Below are 15,483 nucleotides of genomic sequence, written 5' to 3'. Positions count from 1 at the left end.
GATAAACGTGATAGAAGAATGTTCTCCTTTGGGAGTGAGGATGTAGCAAGGAAGGCTTTCAGTCAGAGCTTGAAAGATGAGAAGGCACTGTCATGGTGGATAGAATCAGAAAGGACCAAGGGATGGCACATGTCCAGAGTGCATAGAGAGAGGAGTTTGATTTGATCATTCTATTCTTATCAACCATCTTTTCTTAATTATAAAAAAAGGTGAAAGAAACTCAATAGGAATCTTTTGGAAAGACAGATGACCTGTGTTTACACTAGATTATAGATCAGAGTTTTATTACTTCAGGAAAAAGGAAAGGAATCAGTGGCCAAAGACTCCTTTTCCACTTTAAAATTTTCTGATTTTTGAAGCTGCAACACAAACTTAACAGTAAAGTGATAAGAAAGGTCAACTTTTTTTGTGACTATAGCAGTCAGGATAGGTGAGGAAGGGAACTGGGGGAATACAGGAGGGAGTCCAAGAGGCATGGCCAAACAGCCCATAAAAACCATCATCCAATACGGCTCTAGCTCCTCAATTCTCTTTGAACATTATTCATAGCCTCCCACTTGAGAGGCTGTGATATATCCCCATTCTTAGAAATCTCTATTACCTTTTTTAAAGTCAGCTCAAAACATGACCCATATAATTATAGCCTACGTTCCTCATTTTTAACACTTAAAAGTTCAGAATTCTTAGGTGATTCTCTTTCCTCAATTCAAAGGAAATAATGGAAAAGTTTGTGTCATCACAAAAATGGAAATAAAACAAAACAGAAAATGTACATTAAAGTTAGCAGAAATCATTTCACAGATCTTCAACAGAAGTGGATTGTAATTGTCTAATATGCTGAGAACCATTTCATCCCATATTTGCCTGCCTCACCCCTCAAATCTACGACAAGGATAATTTTTTTAAATGACTATACCCATTTAAACAGTTAAAATCTCCTTAGATGTGGCACAAGATAATATCAATATGAAACTTAAGCTGAGGGACCCCTGGGTGGCTCAGTTAGTTAAGTATCTGCCTTCGGATCAGGTCATGATCCCAGGGTCTTGGGATGGAGCCCCACATCTGCCTCCCTGCTCAGTGAGGAGTCTGTTTCTCTCCCTCCTTTTGCCCCTCCCCCTTTGTGTGTGACCACATGCATGCACACTCTCTCTTTCTCTGTCTCAAATAAATAAATAAAATATTTTTTTAAAAACTTAAGCTGGGATCCCTGGGTGGCGCAGCGGTTTGGCGCCTGCCTTTGGCCCGGGGCGCGATCTTGGAGACCCGGGATCGAATCCCACATCGGGCTCCCGGTGCATGGAGCCTGCTTCTCCCTCTGCCTGTGTCTCTGCCTCTCTCTTTCTCTCTCTGTAACTATCATAAATAAATAAATTTAAAAAATTTAAAAAAAAACTTAAGCTGAACTCAACTTTGAAATGAATCTTATTATGGTGAAAACTCAAATATCACGTCATTAAAATGCTCTGATTAAATTAACATCAGTGACACAATCTTTCCTTTTCCCCCTTATTTAAGAAGATAAATCTTCTTTGTGCTGACATCTCAAGATATTTGAAGGACCAGTTAAACTTGGGTAGAATTCCAACCTCATGTACAAGAGAGAAGAATAACAAATAGTTACCAAATGTGTCAATAGACTGCTCTAAGTGCTCAAAAAACAGGTATGCTCTTTAAGAAGGCAATTCTACTTCTAGGATTCTGTCCTGTGGAGAGGAATGTTCACTGATGTATTATTTATATTATGAAAAAGGGAAAACGAACTTATTCTGATTAAGAGAAGAATGAATAAATCAATGATATGGAATACTACACAACCATTAGAAAGAATGAGATCATTTATGTGTACTAACATGAAAAGATCTCCAAGACAAATTAAGTGAAAAAAGGATATTGCTTAATAATACATATGTGTATAGCTGGATCACATTCACGTGCCAAAATGCACGTGTACGTAAATGTAAATGTTAATATATAGGATAGGTTGGGAATGATGCCCACCTGTGGAAGAGAGTAGATAGAATGAGTGGAAAGGAGGTAAGGAGATGGCAAAGAAGAATTCGTTACTTCTTATACTTTTATGTTGTTGACATTTGTATGATTAAAACTTTTTTAAAAAATTAAAAAGAAAATGGTATTCTATTCACCAAATGTTAACCAAGAGAAAAGAACAGCAATGCAACAAAAAGCCTAAAGTGAAGAAAGTTAGGAGCCCCAGTACGCGTCAGAGAAAGGGTACTAGAAGTCTATTGGAGAAGACTGAAAACTATCTTGGTAGCAGCTTCTTGTTCGTCTCTTGCTATCAGATAAAGTATTTCCAAACAGTGAATTATATAACTCCAAAGCACAACATCTCTGATTGGTATGCACTGTGACTTTATACCATACAGATTGTATCATTTTGTAATGTGTCAAGCATGTCACTAAAAAAGGCATGAAACATATGCTTTTTACCTGCGATAAATCACCTTGACTAGGTCACAGAACAAGTAGATTGCAGACTGCAGGGTTTTCTAAGTGCCACATAAGAGCCCTGAAACAGGGTGACACTCCTCATTTGTTGGCATAAATGACACATACCATCAAAATCACAGCCCCATCTCACATTCGTTATATTTTTGACAAGCAATTTTCATTCAGTAATGTTTGCTCATATGAAATGGCATAAAACAAAAGGAGACATATATCAGTCTTTTTCATTTCAAAAGTATGAAAGAGTATTCAACTATATTTTTTTAAATGCTGGTAATTCAGAATTATTAGAATTAATGGAGTAGGGATGCCTGGGTGGCTCAGTGGTTTAGCGCCTGCCTTCAGCCCAGGGTGTGATCCTGGAGTCTTGGCATAGAGTCCCACATCAGACTCCCTGCATGGAGCCTGCTTCTCCGTCTGCCTATGCCTCTGCCTCTCTCTCTGTCTCTCATGAATAAATAAATAAAATCTTTTCAAAAAAAGAATAGAGTAAAACATAAAATTCTTTAAAACACAATAACTTGAATAACTATACAAGGATTTTTATCCCATGATACTCAGGGCATTTAGTTTCTTTCTCTTCCCTTTCTTCTTTCTTTTCTTCCTCCTGTCCTTCCTTCCTGACTTCCATAACTATGTATTAAACACCTATAATGTGTCAGTGTGCTGGGTGCTAAGAATCCAAAGAGAAGTATGACATAATTTCTGCCTTGGGTGGGTTTATAGTAGAGTGAAGTAGACCCATATGCAAACAGATTAATCTGAACGAAAACATGGTGTTGTAAACAAAATCCTGATGAGAAAGAACATAACACTTAATGGGTGTCTACTACTACATGCAAAGCACCGTATAAGATGCTTTATATACATTTTTCATTTAACCTTCACATTTAATCTTCATACCTTCACATAAGTATTTGTACCTTCTTTTTTGCAAATGAGGAACTTGCATTGTAGAAAAAAATGATGTTAAAAAATTTCAAAGCATTTGGGAAATAATCAGCAGTGCTATGAAGATGGTAAATTATAAACTTGGCTGGATTAATTGATTTGTCAATACCTGCTCTTGCATTAGGACTCAAAATTCTTGCTACCTACTGCTATTGCTCAACTTTTAAATGAACAGAAAGAAATGGGTTGAAATAGATCATTACAGTGAAACACTTCATTTTTAGTAATTGGATCTTGAATTTTAAGTAGATGACAATAGAAAAGTTGATAATTGGGCAAGTAGAATTTCCTGAAAACAAAAAATGTTGACACTATATACAGAAATGAAGATTCTAGAAATGCTATTACATGGCTTATCTGACCTCCATTTTACCAAGTTTCTTTAATTTCACAGTTTATATGTATTCTTAGAATAGGAGATAATTTTTCTTCTCTTTTCTGGGACAAATATTGGCTCAGTTTTTAGAGCTAAGAAATATCTACAGGACTTAAGGCTGTGTCATTTTTATATATTACATCTAGTAAAGTTTTTTGGGAGGGGAGAGAGCATGCATTTTATAGCTAGTGAAACTGAAGATGCAAGAGTATTAACTAAAGCATGAAAGAAAAGATAGTTAATGAGCCTTCCTCATAAACACAGTTTAACATTTTCTGTTTTCTTTGTTAATGGATGAATGATAGTTTGCTTCCTTCTTTTCTTCTAACAAATGTATATTAAATGCCTACTATGTTTCAGGCTTTGTTCTAGGTAGCAGGGATATAAAAATGAAGTGGCTTACGGTTTAACAAACACAAAGACCATGTTCTAGACACTGCATTCTGTGCTTGGATTATCTCATTTAATATTTGAATTAACTCTGTCAGTTAGGCACTAATATTGTTTCCATTTTGCAAATGAAGACAACAAGGCTAATAGAGGTTAAATACTTGCCAAAGGTCATACAACCAGAAAATGGCATTACTAGGTGTGTTTGAATTTTAATTACTACATGACATTGCTATAATAGAGATATAAACAAAGATCTATGGGAGCCAGAAAGGCATAAAGAGAAGTGACTGACTTGGCTCCAGGCAGTCCAGAGATGATTTACAGAGGAGGTATCATGTGAACTTTCCCTTGAAAGCAGGAATAGTGGATATTCCCTGGGTGGAGAAGAACGTATTCTAGAAGGGCATTCTAGGCTGGGGGCAAAAACAACATATGCCAAGTCACAGAGGTGTAAAAGGGCAGGACAAGGTTGAAGAAACAGATCAGGATCAGCAAGAAGTGAATCAACAGACCTAGAGCTAGAAAGGAAGGTTCACATGCTTCAACAAGGAACTTAGGTTTTATTCTGTAGGTAGCAGAAAGCTAAGAAGGGAGTTGAATGAAAAATTGTGTGTGTGTGTGTGTGTGTGTGCATTTAAGATAATGCTTGTGTCAATGTAGAGAGTGGGCTGGAGTACAATGTCTACCTGTAACTGCAACAGTGTATGGGAGAAAGAATGGGCTGCCCTGAGGCTCTTACATGCTAATGTGATTTATAATAAGAAATATATATATTTGCTCTATGTCTCCAGGCCCTGACACAGGGCTCCTAAAACCTTTGTAAATCCCTAAGTAACAAGAGCACTGGAACATTTTTTGTTCTAATGAGGTGACTCTGAGTGGGCTCCTAGATGGCTCTTGGTTGGGGGCTGATCACCAGAAAGACTAAGCCAGCTTGGAAGTTTCAGCCCTTCCCACTCCCACTTCTCTAGAGAGGGGAGAGAGGCGGGAAATGGAATTATATTTGATCATGCCTATATCAGGAAGCCTCCAAACAATCCCAATAGTATAGGATTTAGATAGCTTCCAGGATGGTGCACTTATCCACAACAAGAGGGAGATGCACCCCATGTCCACAGTGACAGAAGCAACTGTACCTGGAATCTTCCCAGATTTCATCCTAAGTATCTCTTCATCTGGCTGTTCAACTGTATCCTTTTTTTTTTTTTTTTTAGAATTTTATTTATTGATTTTATTTGAGAGAGAGAGAGAGAGAGAGAGAGATCTAGGGGAGAAGCAGATAGGAAGAGAGTGCAGAGCCTGACATGGGGCTCAATCTCACAATCCCAAGATCATGACCAAAGCCAAAACCAAGAGTTGGGCACCTAATCAACTGAGTTAGCCAAGTGCCCCATTCATCCATATTCTTTATCAGAGTAGTAAATATAAGAGTTTCCCTGAGTTCTGTGAGCTGCTCTAGCAAATTAATCCAACTGGAGGAGGGGGTAATGGGAACCTCCAACCTGAAACCAAGTCAGGCAGAGGTTTTGGGTAACCTAGGGACCTACTATTTGCAAGTGGCATCTGAAGTGGGATGGGAGATGTCTTGTGGGAATGAGTCCTTAACCTGTGGGATCTAGATACTGTCTCCAAGTAGATTGTGTCAGAATTGAATTAAATTGTAGGATACCCAGCTGATGTCATAGAGAATTGCTTGTTGTAGGTGAAAAGAAACCTCTAACACTTGGTGACAAGAAGTATCGGGAGTGAAGTGTTCTGTGTGAAAGTAAAGGAGAAAGACGCAGAAAGAACAATTGATTTTTTTCCCCTTAATTTCCTCTAGTTCTGGACTGTGCAGGTATTTAAGTAGTCTGTACTGTGCAGGATGCTGAAGGGGTTAATGAGACCAGGTAGTAAGAGAAGTAATTATATATGTACCTGATATGTGCCATGTTATTAAGATATGCATTTTTATGTATATTAACCATTTGATCCTTAAATAACCCTCAGAAGTTATTTCTATCTTTATTTTGTGGAGAATTCTAATTGCTAAGAAAGTTATCAAAGGTCATACAGGTGATCACTGGCAGAGTTGGAATTCACACCAATCAGGTTTATCTTCCTCAAAGACATGGCCCTTCACAGAGGACACACTCAAGGACATTACAATTTATTTAATGGTTCCATTCATTCAGTTTGCCTTCACTGAATTTAAATAAAGTGTCTCCAAGAGCCAAAGTGTTACAGCAGCAGAGAGAACAAAATAAGGGTCACATAACAGATTTATAAAATACAGGCCTAGTTGAGGCTCATTTTACAAGTATGCTCTATGCTTCACCTTTGTTGGCATACTGCCATTCTCCTGAAAGAGAATTTTCTGGAGATGCATGTGTCATTTGCATTTGTGGTTTTGGAAACTTCCCAGAAAACTATGATCTGAATAAAAGGATATGGTATTTAGGTAAAAATGACACTTAGCTTGACCTAGCAACCCAACTTCCAGAATTGAAGTTATTACTAAAATGATTTTGAGTAGTCTTTAAGCATTTAGGTATACATGTACACACATGGTATCTTTTTAGAAAAAACAGACTTTGCCTGCTGCCCTTAGGTCCTGTTTGTAACATCACATTCCAGTGACTAAATGGCCTTACTACCATATAATATCAAAATGTGAAACATTCACACTGCTGTGGCAAAGTGCCATTATACTTGTATTATCATTCATCAAGTTTTACAAACAGATTATAAAAAGATAATCCACATGGTACAGGTGCTGTATAAACGTTAGTTGCTGCTGCTGTTCTTATCCATCATTTTTGTTATTTTTCCAATCCAACCAGTCACCAGCATTAGTACTATCAGGGGTAGACCCTAAAACTATTTGGAGGCTCTACCACTAGTAGGAATCTCATATGCCTTTGACCAAAGAAGTATCTTCTTTTATCTGAAAAAGGCACTCTTCAGATAATCAGATTGATTCAACCAAGCCATCATCCTCTCCCCATTTCCCTCTTTCATTTTCCCCTTTTGTTCTTTCTTTCTTTTCTTCAACAAACATTTATTAACTCTCATAATTAATTCATCAATTTATTCAACAAATATATATTGAGTGTCTACTCTATGCCAGACCTGGTTTCAGGTGTAGGATTAAAGCAATGAATAAAGCAGACAAAAATACCTGCCTTCCAGAAGATGCCATTGCAGCGGCTCCATCAGGCCAGACATCTCAGCAAGATTATCAGTCAGTCAGGGTTCACTATCAGTCATCCTGTCAGGCAATAGGTAAAGAAAGGGAAGACGAGAAGAACAGGCCTCCTAACAGCTGACACTCCCCACCCCAGCCCTATATGCTGCCCGCCCCTCATCTCCCGCCAGAGTCTGACCACATACCAGAATGGTTAAGAAAAATTTTCCTGAGGCACCTGGGTGACTCAGTGGCTGAGCATCTGCCTTTGGCTCAGGGCGTGATCCCAGGATCCTGGGATCGAGTCCTGCATCAGGCTCCCTGTGGGGAGCCTGCTTCTCCCTCTGTCTGTCTTTGTCTCTCTCTCTCTGTGCCTCGCATGAATAAATAAATAATCCTTTAAAAAAAAAGAAAAGAAAAATTTCTCTATTGCTACACTCACTTTTGTGTGATGCTCTGGGTTGTCTCCACCTCTGGAATCTCAGTTCCTATAGCTGAGGTTGTGGCTCTCCTTTCCAACCAGTGGGTGCCTAACACCAGGCAACTGGGATACAGAGCCTTTCATGAGGAAAAATCTAAACAAGTAAAAAAACTGAGGACAGTTTACATGAAAATCAAGACTCCTGACCATAGGCCCTGCCAGGCACCTTACCATTAGGTCTGAGCCTGTACCAAGGAGCTCTGCAAACTAGGAATCCATTGACATATAGTCCACTTCTGTCAAGCTAGAAACTCATGTCAGAGATGCCTGAAGGGCATGACCAGGAAGATTGAATATGACCTACTTCATACTCTGGCTCCTTCTCTGCAGGATCTTAATGAGTTTTGTTAAACCAAATCTCCATTTCCCTAAAAAAATCAAATCAAAGTGATTCATGTAGAAATATCCTTTTATCATGCCATGTTGATTAAAATCACTGTTTTCAAATGAGGACATGTAAAGTTATCTATTACAAGAGCAGGAACAGAAATGATCTAAGAAATAGGTAAATTTAACTCTCAGAAAACCAAAAAATGTTATTTTGGCCAGTGATTCAGCCTCTTTCCCTCAAACCAAACGTTTAACTAAAAGTAATAACATATGAGGAAAATGGATGCTTTAAGTCAAATTTCTTATTTCCCCTTTCTTCCTGGTGGAGGTGACTAATGAACAGTGAAATAGCCAAAAGGTAGGCAGGAAGCCACAGAGGAGAAGAGGAGGAGCAAAGGATAGAAATAATCCACAAATGGTAGCTAGGTCCGAAACAATGTAGAATTCAGTGTATTTTCACTTTGCAAGGTAAGGGAAGAGGCATGGAAAATCACAGTTATATTAGCTTAGGTAATGACAGCAATTAATAGGTGCATGCCTCTACTACACTAGACCTGGAACCTGCCAGGGATTTTATATCCATTATCTCTCAGCAATCCTGTAAGGGCTGCATTATTCTTATTTAAAGAAGAAAAATTGGAGGCTCAGAGAGTTAAGTAACTGGCCCAGACCCACACAACAGGTGGTAGAGCCTGGATTGGAAGCTAAACTCAACGCCCTTTCCTTTCACCACATGACTCCTCCACACTACACCTTAGAATCCACTGCAAACATTACACTTTTCTCACATGGGAATATATTATGTTATTATGACAATTTGAAACATATTAAATAAGATTCTAGTGAAACATGTAGGCTATCATTTGTCTATGGAATGCAAATTGTAGTGTAGAGAAAAATTACCAGAGAGCTTATTTAAACTGAATATTCCCTGGTCCCATCCCCAGAAGACTGAGATTCAATAGGCCTAGGTAGAGTCTAGGAATCTATATTTTTAACAGGCAACTAGGTAATTAATGTAAGTGTTCCTTATATCATACTTTAAGAAACAATGTCATAGACCTTATCCCAAATTGCCAAGTCACAGTTTATTCCCTTGCCTTGTCACTTGTTTTATTCTAAAATAGATGGAGCCATGCCATAGTAGTAGTAATCTGGTGTAGTTGGTGGGGAGGGGATACAATACTGGTGGGAGACGCCTTTGTAGAACTCTGTTGCTAACTAGTTGGGTGAACTCAAACAATTCTTTTAAATGTCATGGGACTTTGCTTCCTCATTAGTAAAACAAAGAGTTTCTAAAATCACACATCTATGATTTCATTTGGCTGAAGGAAGCCGATTTTTAAAATGATAATGATCTATAGAGCCTAAACATTTCAATGGTGAAATGAAAGAAGCAGAGTTTACTTTCTTTATAAATGTTAGAATACCAATACAAAATGTGTCTCCAAATATCATGGGTTTGGGGGAAGGGAATAGAATCCAAAAATGAAAGCAAGTATAACATAAATTATATTTTTGAGACAATTCAGTTATTTGCTTAGCAACCAATTTCTTCAGATAGTTGCATCTATACTAAGAATTCTTCAAGTATACAGTATTTCCAATCTTAGAAAGCAAAGAAAGTTGTTACACAATCATTATTCTTTCTAATTTTCAGTAGTGTCTAGAAGTCCAGAGTTATTTTGAGCTTACTTTTAAAGAACTAAAGATACTCCTTGATTTATATCAATATCCCCTTGGATATTCAAAATACAAGTTGAGAATTGCTGATTTATGTCTTTTTAAAAGGCCCAAAATGTGGGGGTACCTGGTTGACTCAGTCAGTTAAGTGGCCAGCTCTTGATTTCGATTCGGGTCATGATCTCAGGATCCTGAGATTGCGCCCTGCACTGGGGCTCCACACTGGACCGACCTGGAGCCTGCTTAAGATTCTCTCTTCCTTCTCCTTCTGTCCCTTCCTTGCCACTCATGTGCACTCTCTCTCTAAAATGCCCAAAGTGTGGCTTATTGGATAGTTAGTGTCCATGGAGACAAGATTAATAAGTGAAATGAGTCACATAAATGATACACAAGTTACAAAGGAGAAAGAGAAAACCAGTGAAATGGCTATGGTTCTAATTCACCAAGGAAAATTATGACACAAATTTGCTGCACGTTCAGGAAATTGTGTAGATGTTTATCTCCTTGCTCCATGACTTATTAACACCTTCCTGACAGGCATTAATTTGCTAGCTCAGATAGCCTCATCTAGTGACAGAACTTGGTTACAGAGAGCCAAGAAAAAGGTATATTACTATACAGGAATTCTGAATCACCAGAAACAAAAGAAACAATTTGCTCAATTATGAACTAAGTTGAGATGCACTACTTATAGCAATGCTGAGGGAGACATTAATTTCACTTTAGAAAGTGTATAATATTTTCTCCAGCATTTTGCAGTATAATTTAACAGCTCTTATTTAAAAAAGAACTTTTCAACTCAACTGATGCTGGTTTTATCTCCAAAGCTTTCAATTATACCACATTCCCCAAAGTATCATATTAAGCAAACTCAATGCATTCATAATCTCACATAGCCTATATAGTACAGTAGAGTCACTTAGGGAAGTGTTTTGAGATTATTTCGCATGTAGCATAAGGATAAATATTCCTTTTCTATGTATTTTCTAGCTATTTCCTTAGCAAGATCTTGGAGTGTTCATAAATTGACTTTGACTTCTCCAGTTTATGATTTTACAGCATCCAAGAAAGATAAAATGTTTTCTGCTGCAGCTAAGGAGAATAATATTGCTACAGTCTATTTACTTGTATTGCAAGGTAAGCTCAGAAGTTAAAATGAAAAGGTTACTTTTTTAGGTCAAGAATTCTAAGGAAAACAATTTTTTTTATATTCCATACTAATCTTCAATAACATTCATAAATGTTATGACCTAAAAAAAACCAAAGTAACTTTTTCCGTCCTGGCTTTAAAAAATGCCAGGCAATAATCTCTAATCCACACATAACTCAAAATATGAGCCCCAGAACCAAACCACTGACAACCCAACAAAGGCCAGGTGAGTACTAGGCTATATACTAGTGCTATGTACTCAAATATCTTCTCCCTTCACATTTTACTACATCTTCTAAAATGAAGAAAATAGTCTGTGAGCCTGAAAGGAGACTGTGGCACTACAAAGCTCTCTCTACCAAGACAGATGAGTATGTATGTTCCTAGTATGCCAGGGACGTCTATAATCATGACCTCCAGAAATCATCAGAGTGCTAGATGGCCTGCAAAGTTTGCATTTACCTAATTTCTTAGAGGCTTTGGGTCCACTTAAATAACTTTGGGTATAATTATGGTGTGAGAATATTCTGTCAATGTTGAGAGAAAAATAGATAGGTCTTTATTGGAAATGTGTCTATTTTGTGTCTAAAGAGTAAATGGCTTTTTCTAGAATCGTTTAGGCATTCAGAATTTGGGTAAGCTAGATAATTCTCAATAACAGTTTCAACTAATAATAATGCTGAATAATCCTGGTGTCTGAAAAGCCAGAAAAATGAATACTAAAGTAGATAAATACCCAGTGGTAGCTAAAATTTATCAAGAATTTGACATGAATGATCTTGGTTAGTCTTCATAATAATCCTCTGAGATGGGTATGATTATATATGCCATTTTACAAATGAGGAAACTGAGGTCCAAAGAAGTTAAGCAAGTTTCTTAAGGATTCATTGCAGGATAAGAATTTAACCTATGCAGTAGGGTTCCAGATCTGATATATTTAAACAATATGATAAAATCGAACTCCAATTAAAAAAATACACAAAAAAATTAAACAGTATTATATACCACTTCCCAAAAGGCCTCTTTTGTTTCTACAAAGTCCAGCTCTACAACGGTTAGCTTGTTTCTGCCTACCTGTCCTTAGTTGCTAAGGTAATGAGACAATCTCTAAGGTAAGCAGTGTAAAAGTTCAAATGAGGTTTAAATGAGGAATTTTCATTTTTATTTATGCTACATTTTATGGTACTAAAGGGAATCTATTTCATTCAATATTTCAGAAATTGTACTATTAATTTGGGAATGTGATACTAGCATGGAAGACTTGCCCTCTTAGCCTTTCAATAAGAATTTCTCTGCCATTGGGGATACATCTAGGGACATGCAATTATGGCCTCTTTGAACACACTCCAAATGACAAGTCTCCTTGCAAGGCATTGGGGAAGACAGTATGACTCTACTAGAATTTGTGGGAAGTGGCCATAAGAGAGATTGAATTCTCACTCCTGTCACTTTGATTGGGAAAACCTCACTGCCTAGAGGAGTTCTGCAATAGAACTTGCAGACAGCTCTAACTTGTTGACAGCTCTAAGCCTAGGATGTCCCAGAAGCATCTCATCAGTGGATCCTTACACTATCCTGCTCACCTCTAGGGGCCAGAGGGTTCCTGAGCCCCAGTAGTGATGCTGGGAATACTAAGAACCTGTGCAATCTCTAACAGGGTGTGCAGCTGAATAGTGCACACTATTTTCTTCCCTAACCTTTCTATTTTAAATTGTGGGGTTCTATGTTATCTGCAATCACACAGATTTCCATGCCTTTGGAATGACAATAACCAAGTTCTCTTATCACCAATTTATTCAAAGCTTGTGTCAAAACAGACGAAGAAATTACTGGAAAAAGTTGGAAAGGCTAAGAAAGTTTTAATAAATTATGTAGTATTTAGTTGCCTAAAGTACAAGTGCCTTTTCAAAAGGAAGTGTGTCCAAATTTGTAATTGCAAGGTAATTGTTTAGACACAAGTTTATCCTGTGTTTTACAAAACATTTTTATTATTTCCTTATCTAACAATGGTTATTCATGACCCTGTGGTCAGATAAGAAGGTTGGGCAGATGGTACTTTCAATTTAAATGGATTTTTATGCCATTAAAAGGAATGTTTGCTCTGTCTAAAAAGAGTATTGACTATAAAAGTCACAGGCTCCAGACTATTTCCTGTGGGATTTTTCCACTATCCTTCCAATTAGTCAGTCAATGTGATGTTTCTCTAAACATGATCATTTATTTTTCTCTGGAGGGTTTCCTTCTATCCTGTTCAAGAAAGATGATCCCGGCAAATAAAGAAAGCTTTCTACACCCCCCCAGTGCAATATTTATGATTAATTGCAGCCCATCGTCATGAATGACAAAAGAAGAAAAGCATTCAGTTTCTTTGCTCTTCTCATATAAAAAAGCATTTGTTGCAATTTGAGTCCCAGCCAACTTCCATTGTTTAGGCAATAATTAGTCAAATTATACCAATCACTAACAATCATAACAGAAATTATATAATTGCAATTTAGACCAATGACCTTATACTTGTGAAAATAGAATGCAGGGTATTTAATTGCATAATGTGACACTACAATTCTATACCTATAAATTCAAGGTTTTCATATCAGGTAATTAATTTACAATATGCTGTACCTAAACATTTCTGAAAGTAACAAAATTATGTCAGTTCCACAAAATATCCAAATAGCATCTTATTTCAAACAAACTGATTCATATTAAAAATAAGACTTCCACTCTCATATAAACAATGACTTCATATATTTCAGAAATTTGGATAGACTTTGCAGCAAAACATGTTCAAATTAGACTTCTTCGGAGGAATTGGTTTAGTATAAATTATTGCATGATTAAAACAAATCAACATCTCCTGCAATCAGAAAAATGCTGGATCTGTTCAATACTTACTGTCAGTAGAGTTCACCTTAAGAAACAGAATGGGTTATGCATACAAAAACAAACCTCAACTTGGATGCTCTGCATCAACAGAACGATGAATAAAAGACTCTTCCAGCACAGTAGGCAAATTTCCCCTTTAATAAGCAGCCAGGAAAAAGCAATATTTCAATGTTTGCTTTCCTTCCTCTGAGGGAGAAGGTTTCACTATGACTTATTTTACTTCCTTTTTATTCTGTCCTATTTTCTTGGCTCTCACAGACAGCTCCAGTAGCAACATGACAATACCACTTTGCACTTGCCCAAAGCGCCTTTTCTCTAAAAGTCTCAGCTGTGGTCTATGCGAGGAGAGTGTAAAACAGGGGAAACGATGCAAACATTGAAGTTCATCCTCTCATGCAAACACTTTGAGAGATCCAGACCCATCTTAACCCAGACTGGGAATGAGAGACACTAAAACACAACAAAACCCAAAAATAACTCCTCCCAAATTTCATGCTTAGTGTCCTTGAGGCCTTTGGCAAGATTTACCATTATGTTGAACTTGGTCTCACATATAAAATAAAGCAATGCCATTTTCTTTACAAGGATGTGAAGAATAACTAGAATGTATTTTCTAAAATAACACTTGGAAAAAACTCAGATTTTTGGAATTCTAAAAATCAGCCTAAAGTGGGTTCCTAGAGCATATTAGTCTTGAAAGCATTTTTTTCTGGAGTAGAAAACATTCACATTTATATATTTTTTTAAAAATCTAAAAACTTACTTACTTGTCCAGGGAAGACCTCAAGCAAAAAAAAAAAAAAAAAAAAAAAAAAAAAAAAAAAACACTTCCAAATAAAATTTATCAAAAAGTTGTTGATGCTCTCTTCAAGCCTGTGTATATGCATATGTATACCTACATCGATATCTATTTACACAAGTGTAGTTTAATGGAAGAAAAATAACTTACTTCACAAATACCAGAGCTGTCGTATATTCAGGTTTTTTAAGGCAACTATCACAGGATAAATATTTTGGACTCCCTAGATCCCTGATGAGTGGCTGCATTTCAAGGTTTACATTCATCCCTTTGCTCTTAGCATTTGTAATGGCCTTCAGAACTTAGAGCAGTTTTCTCTTCATATTTTTTCAAGATGTAAATGGATTAGCTAAGAAATGTTCAAAGTTTATCAGCTGAGAGTTGATTTGTGTGAGTTGGAAATTTCTTATTCCAGGCTTTGAATTTAATGACACTGAAACAAAATACACATAAAAACTATCTATTCCTCTACTAAGAGAAAATAGGGAAAAAATTAACCTATTGAAGTAATCAGAAGGAACTCTGCAAACATGTTTTTCTTCTACATTTAAAGAAAATAGGAGTTTTCAGAAAGAGACTACAAACAAGCATATATGGTACCATTCTGGTTTTGTTTTTAAAAATATACATACACACACAAGTAAATTAAAATATACATACACACACAAGTAAATACAACAAATATGTAAAAGACAGTATACTATGGCAAAGTGGGATATATCCTGGGAATGAATACAAGGCTGGTTCAACATTAGAAAATCAATCAAGGTAGGGATGCCTGGGTTGCTTAGTGGTT

General features: G+C 36.8%; 1 protein-coding gene across 7 annotated transcripts in view; it reads right to left on the bottom strand.

Moving 5' to 3' along the window:
- The window catches only part of ARHGAP5 (Rho GTPase activating protein 5), a 105,923-nt gene extending 91,573 nt beyond the window's left edge, over nt 1-14,350 (bottom strand). Inside the window, exons 1-3 of one of the 7 annotated variants that reach the window (XM_072761372.1) lie at nt 13,952-14,350; nt 7,801-7,902; nt 7,353-7,442 (exon numbers count right to left, since the gene is read on the bottom strand). The gene's annotated coding sequence lies outside the window, so the exon portion shown is untranslated. Of the gene's footprint in view, nt 1-7,352; nt 7,443-7,800; nt 7,903-8,143; nt 8,208-13,897 lie in introns of all 7 variants that reach the window. The other 6 variants (XM_072761380.1, XM_072761381.1, XM_072761379.1 and 3 more) reach the window with 6 other exon arrangements.
- Between the last annotated feature and the right edge of the window lie 1,133 nt (nt 14,351-15,483).

This window comes from Vulpes vulpes, chromosome 6 (assembly GCF_048418805.1).
Source record: "Vulpes vulpes isolate BD-2025 chromosome 6, VulVul3, whole genome shotgun sequence".
NCBI lineage: Eukaryota > Metazoa > Chordata > Mammalia > Carnivora > Canidae > Vulpes > Vulpes vulpes.
The sequence above is the reverse complement of the archived record's forward strand: the minus strand, read 5'-3'. Positions and strand labels throughout refer to the sequence as shown.